Consider the following 11,036-nt stretch of genomic DNA (forward strand, 5'->3'; position numbering starts at 1 on the left):
AAACTCTGAAATGTGGGATCTCTGGTAGTGGTAGTCGTCGTCCAATACAGACCCAGAAACACTTGAAGCCATAGCTCACATAGATGCGCTTGCGTTGGCCGCTGATATGGGACTTCAACATCTCATGGTTAGCTCCGACTGTGTAAGAAGTAGTCTCAGCGGTTAATGGTCAAAATTTAGGTGCATATAGAAAAGTAATCAAAGAAATTCGGTATGTGTCATTGTAGTTAGTCTCTATTGCTTTTCGAATATATATATATGGGAAATAGCCAGCTAACCACATGGCTAGCTACGCACGGGGTGCCAACCGTTGATATACACACTTGATGATATAGGGAGCACGATGTTTGGTAGGACAATGCCAACGCCGGGCCAAACGCCGTCATACCAAGAGCGCGTCATATCCCCTTTTCGCGGTGTTTATCTGTTGCTGGGTAGATGGACAGCCTGCGTGTCGTCCTTTCTTTCCACTCTTCATTTTCCTCCCGCACCTATCACACCATCTCCCGATCTAGAAAGACCACCGTGATTCCCACCGACCGCCGCCGACGGCCGTCCCGTCCTCCGCCGCAGGCACCTCAACCACCGTCGTTTTTTTACCCCAGCCTACCGGTGTCGCCTGCTTCTCTCTACAAATCCATCCCTTTCCATGCCCGACCTCCCAGATTCCCCACCACCGATGGATCCCAGCAGGCGCTCTCCAGCTCGTTCGGTGGCACACGATTTGGAGTAGATCCATCCCCTGGGCGCCTTGCTCGCTGACGGGAAGATGATCTGCCGTCCCGAGCGTCGAGGGCCTCCAGCAGGTGGCGTCGGGAGGCAGGAGAAGCCGTGGTGGAGGAACGCACGAGGTTCGTCCGTGTTTTCCCTCCAGCGGAGGCACGCCCCATCCAGATCCCATGGTCTGTTTATGGCGTGTTTCCCGACCAGATCTTGTAAAAGGAAGCTTGGCTAGATTCAGCTTTGCTCGTTTTAGCTATAGCCCACACGAGAAGAACGCCGCTCCCTTGCTTTCGCCAGAGAGGCATTCTGTGATTCCTTATTTCTTGCTGCTGTTGCCTTCTTCACAAAATCCCCCTTCATTTATTCTCTTTTTTTTCTGGTCTGCACTTTGTATCTTTGTCCTAATCTTACGCTGTTAGGTTGTAACAAGGTTCTGATCCAGATACTTTCCCCAAGGATTTTTTTTGGTATGAATCCACCATCCAGATCCGTTCTTGCTTTTTTTGTTCAGATTCTTAATTTGTTTTGTTGGAATAAAGATTTACCAAGATTCATATCCTCTCCCGGAGCTTTTTTTTTGGGGGTATAATCCATCATCCAGATATAATTGTTCTGGCTTCAAACGGATCCAATTTTTCATTTGCTAGTTTATTTGCTATGTCTATTTTTTTTTTTGCTTCGGTTTAGTTGTAGCACTTTGCAGTATGTGGATTTGCTTCACATCCTTTTTCGATCGGTTTCGGCCTACCCTCCTCCCCAACCTAGCCGCCGTCGCCGCCACCCACATGACCACCCTCACCTAGGTCTCGGCCTCGCGCTGCCGCCACCAACCTCTCCACACGCGGCAGGCCTCCAGCATCGCCTACCATGCATGACTTTCCTCCACCAGCAGGGAAAGATGGTGATGGCACAAGGAGACCTTGGGCTCCGGGCGTCGGCGGAGGATGGTGCCGGCGCGTGGAGGCTTTAGGCTCCGGATGGCGGAGGAGCATGGTGCTGCACCGAGCTGGTACGGCGTGAAGAGCTTGGTGGCCATGGCCGCGTCTACTCCCCGCGCGCCGGCTGCCGGCCATTCAAAGCCGTGCGAAGCTCCGTGCGAACAAGCGAGCTGGCATCGCCTCGCACTATGTAACATGAGGAGTCAGCCGGATTGATTAGCAGAATCCAGATCGGTTCTTTTTTCCCTTGACTCTCTTAATTTTTTTTGTTCGAATTGAGATTTACCAAGATCCAGATCATTTTCCGAAGGATTTGTTTTTTGTACGAATTCATCATGCATAGCCCCTTCTATCATGTTTCTAAATGTACATATTGCAAAACCTTTAGAAATTTGGATGCAGCACAGACTCGGCAGTGGAGACTCAGTTTGGTTTTATTGTTTCTGTGAAGGATTCTCAAGCTAAACTGATTTGATTTGATTAGCTGTGTATGTGGTGGATTTTTCGGCTCGTTTGATTGATGCCATTTTAATTGATCTTTATCGTATCGATCAGTGAGCTTCAAGCCTTTGGGGCGCATGCATCATTATTTTCTTGTGTGGATCCCGGACACATTAATATTTTGCCGTTTCATTATAGATTGAGCAGCAGTTTGTCTTTGATAAGTTGAGGCACGCACGAGGTCGTCCGTGTTTTTCCTTCGATCTGGTTTTTGATTACGATTTTGCTTCACCGTGCGATGTTGATTTTGTGTGTGTAGGGCGTGTTAATTGGAGTTGCTGGTAAAGCACGGAAAGTGTGATCATGGGGAGGATATTTTTTCTCCTTGTCTTCTTACTGATATTTTGGTAGCGGCCATGATCCAACGCCAGTCAGCATTTTGGAATCATCATTTGGCATCGTTAATGTTGGTTTATGTTTGGCGCCTAACTGGAGGGCTACCGGAGTTCGTGCAGGGCATGGCGTCGCCACAGGACCCGTAGCCAACAACCCGCTCAGAGGGAGCGTAATGCGCTCCAGCTTGTTTTCAGGTTTCTCTCGATCATGTAATTGCGTTGGATGCTAGAACAAATTTGTCTTATCATATATTTTCATTGGATATTAGAGCAAATTGTAAAGAACCGTCCCCAGATTTGTTATTGCAAATCACCGTTTCTTTCAGTAGTAGAAAAGGTGCATCTGCTTCTTGTGATTTTAGAGTGGGATTTTTTACCCACTTCATTCTCTGTAATTTGGTCGGATTGCATTCATTTTAGAGATTGTTGTCGGTGGACCAATTCCCCTTCATTTATTCTTTTTTTTTTGTGGTCTGCACTTTGTATTTTATCTTGATCTTACGTTGTTAGGTTGTAGCAAGGTTTTGTGTGATTAGGCACATATATTTGAGGTTGGAATGGCTTGTTGGTCCATCACATGATTAGTCTGATTTACTTTTGATAATTTTGTAGTTTATAGTGCTAGGATGATGGATTTGTGTCTACAAAAAAAATGCAGATTTGCTGATTTATATGATTTCATTGTGGTGACAATGCTGAAGCTAAGTGCATGTTGGACCATTCAACATAAGTTGCGAAGAAAATTCATAGCCTTAGATCGTCAGCAGATTTTTTTTTCTTCTCTGCTCCAATCTCTGATTCAAGATAAATTTACGATTTCTTTGGTTAGGCGAACCTAAAACAGGAAAAGTTAACCTGCAAATAGAAATCAGAATTGTGGCAATGTATAGCGGGTTCATTGACATGTACCGTCAATCCGTCGCAAAGCTTTTATCTCTGGTGCAAGGTACGCATCCTTTTCGATTTCGGCTCATGAACTGCAGGTTGAACGGCCGTGTGGCAACATAGATGCAGCTAAAAAATTCATACGAATCCAACGACCGGTCCAATGCTTGAAGCAACACAGTGACATGCACTACATGGTTATATGCGTCAGGACGACGTGCACTTTGGTTTCTCTCACCAAAATAATCATGCAGATCCCTTGTCAAACGAGTACCAGCCGTGCGGCAATAAAGCTGAGCGAAATTTCATACGAACCTAAAGACAGGGCCATTGTTTGTACCAACACGGTGGCATTCACTACATGGATGAAGCAACATAATGACATGCACTCCACTTCCTCTCACCAAAATATCCATGGAGAATCATTGTTAGAAGAGTAGCAGATGTGCGGAAACAAGGATGGACCTAATTTCATACGAATCCACGACCTATTCATTGACTGAAGCAACACAATGACATGCACACAAGGATAGAAAAGCAACTAAACGGCATGCACACTATACATTCTCTCACCAAATCTCCATGCACGGAACTCATGTCGCGTCGAGTGGCAGCCGATCTGCTCATGATGCTTTTGCTCAGCCGTTCTAGTGTGTAAACTCCATACAGCTAGACGAGGATGCCCTGCCCACTGTGCGTGCCTTGCATGCACCCCGTGACAGAAAAAGCTGACGGAGCTGACGGAGTTGGCTCCTCACATACTTCCAAAACGAACCAATCTGCTCCGGTGAGAGCTCATACTCCATGTATCCAACGGTAGCCTATCTAGAGGAGGGATCCTCACGAGGGGGAGAAGAAGTAGGAGCCATCGGGCGGAGAGTTCCCGGGACGGTGGTACATGATTTACCCAGTTTCGGAACACCTGCACGATAACAGGGCCTACTGCTGCTTGTCTGGAATTATCTGGGCGCTTTCGCGTTGTTACAATGAGTTGTGGTTGTGCCCTTAGGGCTCCCAGGATCCGACTTATAAAGGCGCTTAGATCTAAGGTTTACACGGAGAGTCCTAGCCGGAATACAAGATGCCTAACTACGGAATATTACATTACCATGCACGTCAAAGATCCACCTTTCCTTATGCGTCGTATGGGATCCGGGTACTTCATGGCTCTTCACAGATCCGACTATTGATACGTCCATTTTGCATCACTATTTTATATCATAATTTACTGTTATTCACTGATATATTTCATATTTAGAGATGATACTTATGTTATTTCACCTATTTTGCATGTTTCATGATTATTGGAGAATTACTCACCGGAGTCAGAATTCTGCTGGAAAAAACACCGTCAGGATACAATATTTCTGAAGATCAACAATTGACAGAAAATATACCGAAGCTCCTATTTTTCCAGATGACGGAGCCAGCCAAAAGGGGAGGCCGAGGAGGGCCGCCATGGGCCCTCCCCATAGGCCGGCGCGGCCACCAGGGCTGGCGCGCCACCATGTGGGGAGGGGGGCCACGACCCCCCTCGGCCATCGCCCTTTCGCGTACTTCATCTCCCAGAAACCCTAAAGTGCGACAGAACATCAAGGATAGTCGCAGCCGCCTCTGCGGGGCGGAAAACACCAGAGAGAAAAGAGCTCTCCGGCAGGCTGAAATCTGCCGGGGAAATTCCCTCCCGGAGGAGGAAATCGTCGCCATCATCACCGTCATCGAGCTGGACTTCATTGGGATCATCATCATCATCATCTCCACCACCAACACCGTCATCTCCACCGCTGCACCTCGTCTCTGCTGTAACATCTAGGGTTGAATCTTGATTATTTCATAGGGGAAACTCTCCCGGTGTTGATTACTCCTTATTATTGATGCTATTGAGTGAAACCATTGAATCAAGGTTTATGTTCAGATTGTTATTCATCATCATATCACCTCTGATCATGTTCCATATGATGTCTTGTGAGTAGTTTGTTTAGTTCTTGAGGACATGGGTGAAGTCTAAATGTTAGTAGTGAACTATGTTGAGTAATATTTAATGGTTTGATATTTAAGTTGTGGTGTTATTCTTCTAGTGGTGTCATGTGAACGTCGACTACATGATACTTCACCTTTATGGGCCTAGGGGAATGCATCTTGTATTCGTTTGCTAATTGTGGGGTTGCCGGAGTGACAGCAACCTGAACCCCCGTTGGTATATCGATGCATGAGGGATAGCAGGATCTCAGAGTTTAAGGCTGTGGTTAGATTTATCTTAATTACTTTCTTGTATTTGCAGATGCTTGCAAGGGGTTTAATCACAAGTATGTATTAGTCATAGGAAGGGCGGTGCATTAGCATAGGTTCACCCACACAACACTTATCAAAACAATGAAGATTAATCAACTATATGAAGCGAAAGCACTAGACTAAATTCCCGTGTGTCTTCAAGAACGTTTGGTCATCATAAGTAAACAAACCGGTTTGTCATTTGTGCTAAAAAGGATTGGGCCACTTGCTGCAATTATTATTCCCGCATTTTACTCAATTGTATTTTATTTATCTGCTATATCAAAAACCCCTGAAAACTTGTCTGTGAGCATTTACAGTGAATCCTTCATCGAAACTGCTTGTCAACACCTTCTGCTCCTCGTTGGGTTCGACACTCTTATTTATCGAAAGTACTACGATACACCCCCTATACTTGTGGGTCATCAAGACTATTTTCTGGCGCCGTTGCCGGGGAGTGAAGCGCTATTGGTAAGGAAAACTTTTACTGTACGTGCTATTTTTATTTCTGCCTGCTGCTATAATTCATTATGGAGAGATCTTCTCTTGAATTCCTATTTGGAAAATCTACTACTACTGCAAAGGTAGTGGATGAGGCGCCAGGTGAGAAAGTGATTCCATATAATAATACCTATGAAAATTATTGAACGCGTTATGGATAACCGCTATGAAGGGGATGGAACTGTCCATCCTGGAGATCATTTACTGTTTTTACATGAATTATGCAGGTTATTCAAGTGTGTAGGTATTTCTATGGATGAAGTTAGGAAGAAACTATTCTCTACATCGTTGTCTGGTAAAGCAGCGCATTGGTATAAATTGCCGAAGAATGGAAATTCTCTTTATTGGAAGGATATTGTGCCTCTATTTTATTCTAAATTCTATCCTCCAAGTGAAATTCACAAAGATCGAAACCACATATATAATTTCTGGCCTCATGATGGAGAGAGTATTGCCCAAGCAAGGGGGAGATTGAAGTCTTTAATGCTCAAATGCCCCATTCATGAGCTTCCTGGTAATATCATCATTGATAATTTCTACGCAAGACTTTCTTTTCAAGATAAAACCTTGCTGGATACTACTTGTTCTGGATCATTTACACGTAACAAAGAAGAGTTTAAATGGGACCTTCTTGAACGGATTCAGGAGAATACTAAAGGTTGGGAGAACGACAAAGGTAGAGAGTCAGGTATAAATTATGATTATGAATGCATTGAAACTTTTATGGATACTGATAAATTTCGAAATATGAGTGCTACTTATGGTCTTGACTCTCAAGTTGTTGCAAATTTTTATAAAGCTTTTGCCTCTCATTTTGAATTGGCTGGGAAGAATTTTAATAAGTATCATGAACCCTACAAAGATAAAACTGATTCACCTATAGGTAAATGTATTGAAGTTAAAACTGTTGATCATATTCTTCCTGAAGCTTATATTGAAAAAATTCCTTTTCCTGCTAAAATGAAGGAGTATTCTGTTATAACTAGTGTGGTTAACAAAAGTGCAAAGAAACCTATAGAACCTGAGGAAGAAATAAATGTTGAACCTGTTGTTGCAATAGTTAAAGACCTTGTGACTAAAAATGTAGAAGATGGTCACATCATTTTCTGTGAAGATGCTTCTAATATTGTTTCACATCCTAGTAAGTCTAGGAAAGTCAGTGTTCCTATGCTCTCTGTTAGAATTGGTGATCATTGTTATTATGATTTATGTGATATTGGTGCAAGTACTAGTGTCATTCCTTATGAGCTTTACAGGGAAATCATGCATGAAATTAGTTCTTGTGAACATGAAGATATTGATGTGGTTATTCGGCTAGCTAATAGAGAAGAAACTATCTCTCCTATTGGTATTGTTCGAGATGTGGAAGTTCTATGTGGTAAGATTAAATATCCTGCTGACTTTTTGGTACTTGGTTCTGCTGCTAGTAAGACTTGTCCTATCATTTTTGGTAGACCTTTTCTAAATACTTGTGGAGGTATTATAGATTGCAAGAAAGAGAAAATTGTGACTAAATTTGCTCGTGAATCTTATGAGTTTAATTTCTCTAAATTTGCCAAAGTTCCTTATGAAGCTGAATTGCCTAATGATGATTTTAGAGTTGAACAATGTGCATCTATTGCTCTTGCTCCTAATAATCCTTTGCAGCAACATTTGGAGGATCATGAGAGTGAAGTATTTAGGGAAGAAAGGAATGAGCTTGATGAAATTTTCCTTCGTCAACTTATTCTTAAACATGACTTACCGGTTGAAGATCTAGGTACAACACCACCACCAAAGGAAGATCCTGTTTTTGATTTGAAATCGTTGCCTGGTAATCTTAAGTATGCTTATATTGATGATAAGAAAACATATCCTGTTATTATTAGTGCTAAACTTTCAGATTTTGAGGAAGAAAAATTATTGGAAATATTGAAGAAACACCGAGGAGCTATTGGCTACACTCTTGATGACTTGAAGGGGATTTCTCCCTCTATTTGCCAACATGCCATCAACATGGAAGATGATGCAAAGCCTGTTGTTGAACATCAGCGTCGTCTAATTCCTAAGATGAAGGATGTGGTAAGGAATGAGGTATTAAAACTTCTTGAAGTTGGTATTATATATCCTATTGCTGATAGTAGATGGGTTAGTCCTGTGCATTGTGTTCCTAAGAAAGGAGGAATAACTGTTGTACCTAACGATAATGATGAGCTCATCCCTCAAAGAGTAGTTGTAGGGTATAGAATGTGCATTGATTTTCGAAAAGTTAATAAAGTTACTAAGAAAGATCATTACCCTTTACCTTTTATTGATCAAATGCTAGAAAGGTTATCTAAAAATACTAATTTCTGTTTTCTTGTTGGTTATTCTGGGTTTTCACAAATTGATGTTAGAGCTAAAGATCAAGATAAAACCACCTTCACTTGTCCCTATGGAACTTATGCTTATAGGCGTATGCCTTTTGGTTTATCTAATGCTCCTGCTACTTTTCAAAGATGCATGTATGCTATTTTTCATGGCTTTTGTGAAAAGATTGTAGAGGTATTCATGGATGATTTTTCTGTCTATGGGAATTCTTTTGATAATTGTTTGCGAAACCTTGATAAAGTTATGCAGAGATGTGAAGAAACTAACCTTGTTCTTAATTGGGAGAAATGTCACTTTATGGTTAATGAAGGAATTGTATTGGGACATAAAATTTCTGAGAGAGGTATTGAAGTTGATAGAGCTAAAGTTGAAGCAATTGAGAAGATGCCATATCCTTAGGATGTTAAAGGTATTCGTAGTGTTCTTGGTCATGCTGGTTTTTATAGGAGATTTATTAAAGATTTCTCTAAAATTTCTAAGCCTCTTACTAATCTTCTTCAAAAAGATGTACCTTTTATTTTTGATGATGATTGTAAGGAAGTTTTTGAAACTCTAAAGAAAGCCTTAACAACTGCTCCTGTGGTTGAACCTCCTGATTGGAATTTACCTTTTGAAATTATGTGTGATGCTAGTGATTTTGCTGTAGGTGCTGTTCTTGGACAGCGAGTAGATAAAAAATTGAATGTTATTCATTATGCTACTAAAACTCTTGATGCTGCTCAAAAAAATTATGCTACAACTGAAAAAAGAATTATTAGCTGTAATTTTTGCTTGTGACAAGTTTAGACCTTATATTGTTGATTCAAAAGTCACAATTCATACTGATCATGCTGCAATTAGGTACCTTACGGAAAATAAAGATGCTAAGCCAAGGCTTATTAGTGTTGGAGATATGCCCAAGAGGCAATAATAAATGGTTATTATATATCTTTATGTTTATGATAATGTTTACATACCATGCTATAATTGTATTAACCGAATGATGACGCGTAAAGCACACGCCCGTTGGGAACCCCAAGTGGAAGGTGTGATGCGTACAGCAGCAAGTTTCCCTCGGTAAGAAACCAATGTTTATCGAACCAGTAGGAGTCAAGGGCCACGTGAAGGTCGTTGGTGACAGAGTGTAGTGCGGCGCAACACCAGGGATTCCGGCGCCAACGTGGAACCTGCACAACACAATCAAAGTATTTTGCCCAACGTAACAGTGAGGTGATACGTCTCAAACGTATCTATAATTTCTTATGTTCCATGCTACTTTTATGATGATACTCACATGTTTTATACACACTTTATGTCATATTTATGCATTTTCCGGCACTAACCTATTGACAAGATGCCGAAGAGCCAGTTGATGTTTTCTGTTGTTTTTGGTTTCAGAAATCTTAGTAAGGAAATATTCTCGGAATTGGACGAAATCAACGCCCAGGGTCTTATTTTTCCACGAAGCTTCCAGAAGTCTGAAAGGGAAACGAAGTGGGGCGACGAGGCACCGCCACAACAGGGCGGCGCGGCCAAGGGTGGGGCCGCGCGGCCCTGGCATGTGGGCCCCTCGCATCGCCCCCTGACCTACCCTTCCGCCTACTTAAAGCCTTGGTCGAGAATATCCCAGTACCGAGAACCACGATACGGAAAACCTTCCAGAGACGCCGCCGCCGCCAATCCCATCTCGGGGGATTCAGGAGATCGCCTTCGGCACCCTGCCGGAGAGGGGAATCATCTCCCGGAGGACTCTTCATCGCCATGATCGCCTCCGGAGTGATGTGTGGGTAGTTCACCCCTGGACTATGGGTCCATAGCAGTAGCTAGATGGTTGTCTTCTCCTCATTGTGCTATCATTGTTCGATCTTGTGAGCTGCCTAACATGATCAAGATCATCTATTTGTAATGCTACATGTTGCGTTTGTTGGGATCTGATGAATATGGAATACTATGTTATGTTGATTATCAATCTATCATCTATGTGTTGTTTATGATCTTGCATGCTCTCCGTTATTAGTAGAGGCTCTGGCCAAGTCGTTACTTGTAACTCCAAGAGGGAGTATTTATGCTCGATAGTGGGTTCATGCCTCCATTAAATCTGGGACAGTGACAGAAAGTTCTAAGGTTATGGATGTGTTGTTGCCACTAGGGATAAAACATCAATGCTATGTCTAAGGATATTTGTGTTGATTACATTACGCACCATACTTAATGCAATTGTCTGTTGTTTGCAACTTAATACTGGAAGGGGTGTGGATGCTAACCCGAAGGTGGACTTTTTAGGCATAGATGCATGCTGGATAGCGGTCTATGTACTTTGTCGTAATGCCCAATTGAATTTCACACTACTCATCATAATATGTATGTGCATTGTCATGCCATCTTTATTTGTCAATTGCCCAACTGTAATTTGTTCACCCAACATGCTATTTCTTATTGGAGAGACACCACTAGTGAACTGTGGACCCCTGTCCATTCTTTTTACATCGAATACAATCTACTGCAATACTTGTTCTACTGTTCTTTGCAAACATCATCATCCACACTATACATC

At 42.4% G+C, this 11,036-nt stretch overlaps 1 long non-coding RNA gene across 1 annotated transcript; it reads left to right on the forward strand.

Moving 5' to 3' along the window:
• Nucleotides 1–368: 368 nt before the first annotated feature.
• LOC127343765 (uncharacterized) lies at nt 369–2,822 on the forward strand. The gene is made up of 2 exons (XR_007877498.2): nt 369–851; nt 2,422–2,822. It is a non-coding gene; the product is annotated as an uncharacterized lncRNA (long non-coding RNA).
• The last annotated feature ends 8,214 nt before the right edge of the window (nt 2,823–11,036 follow it).

Source organism: Lolium perenne, chromosome 3, assembly GCF_019359855.2.
Source record: "Lolium perenne isolate Kyuss_39 chromosome 3, Kyuss_2.0, whole genome shotgun sequence".
In the NCBI taxonomy this organism is placed as follows: Eukaryota; Viridiplantae; Streptophyta; class Magnoliopsida; order Poales; family Poaceae; genus Lolium; species Lolium perenne.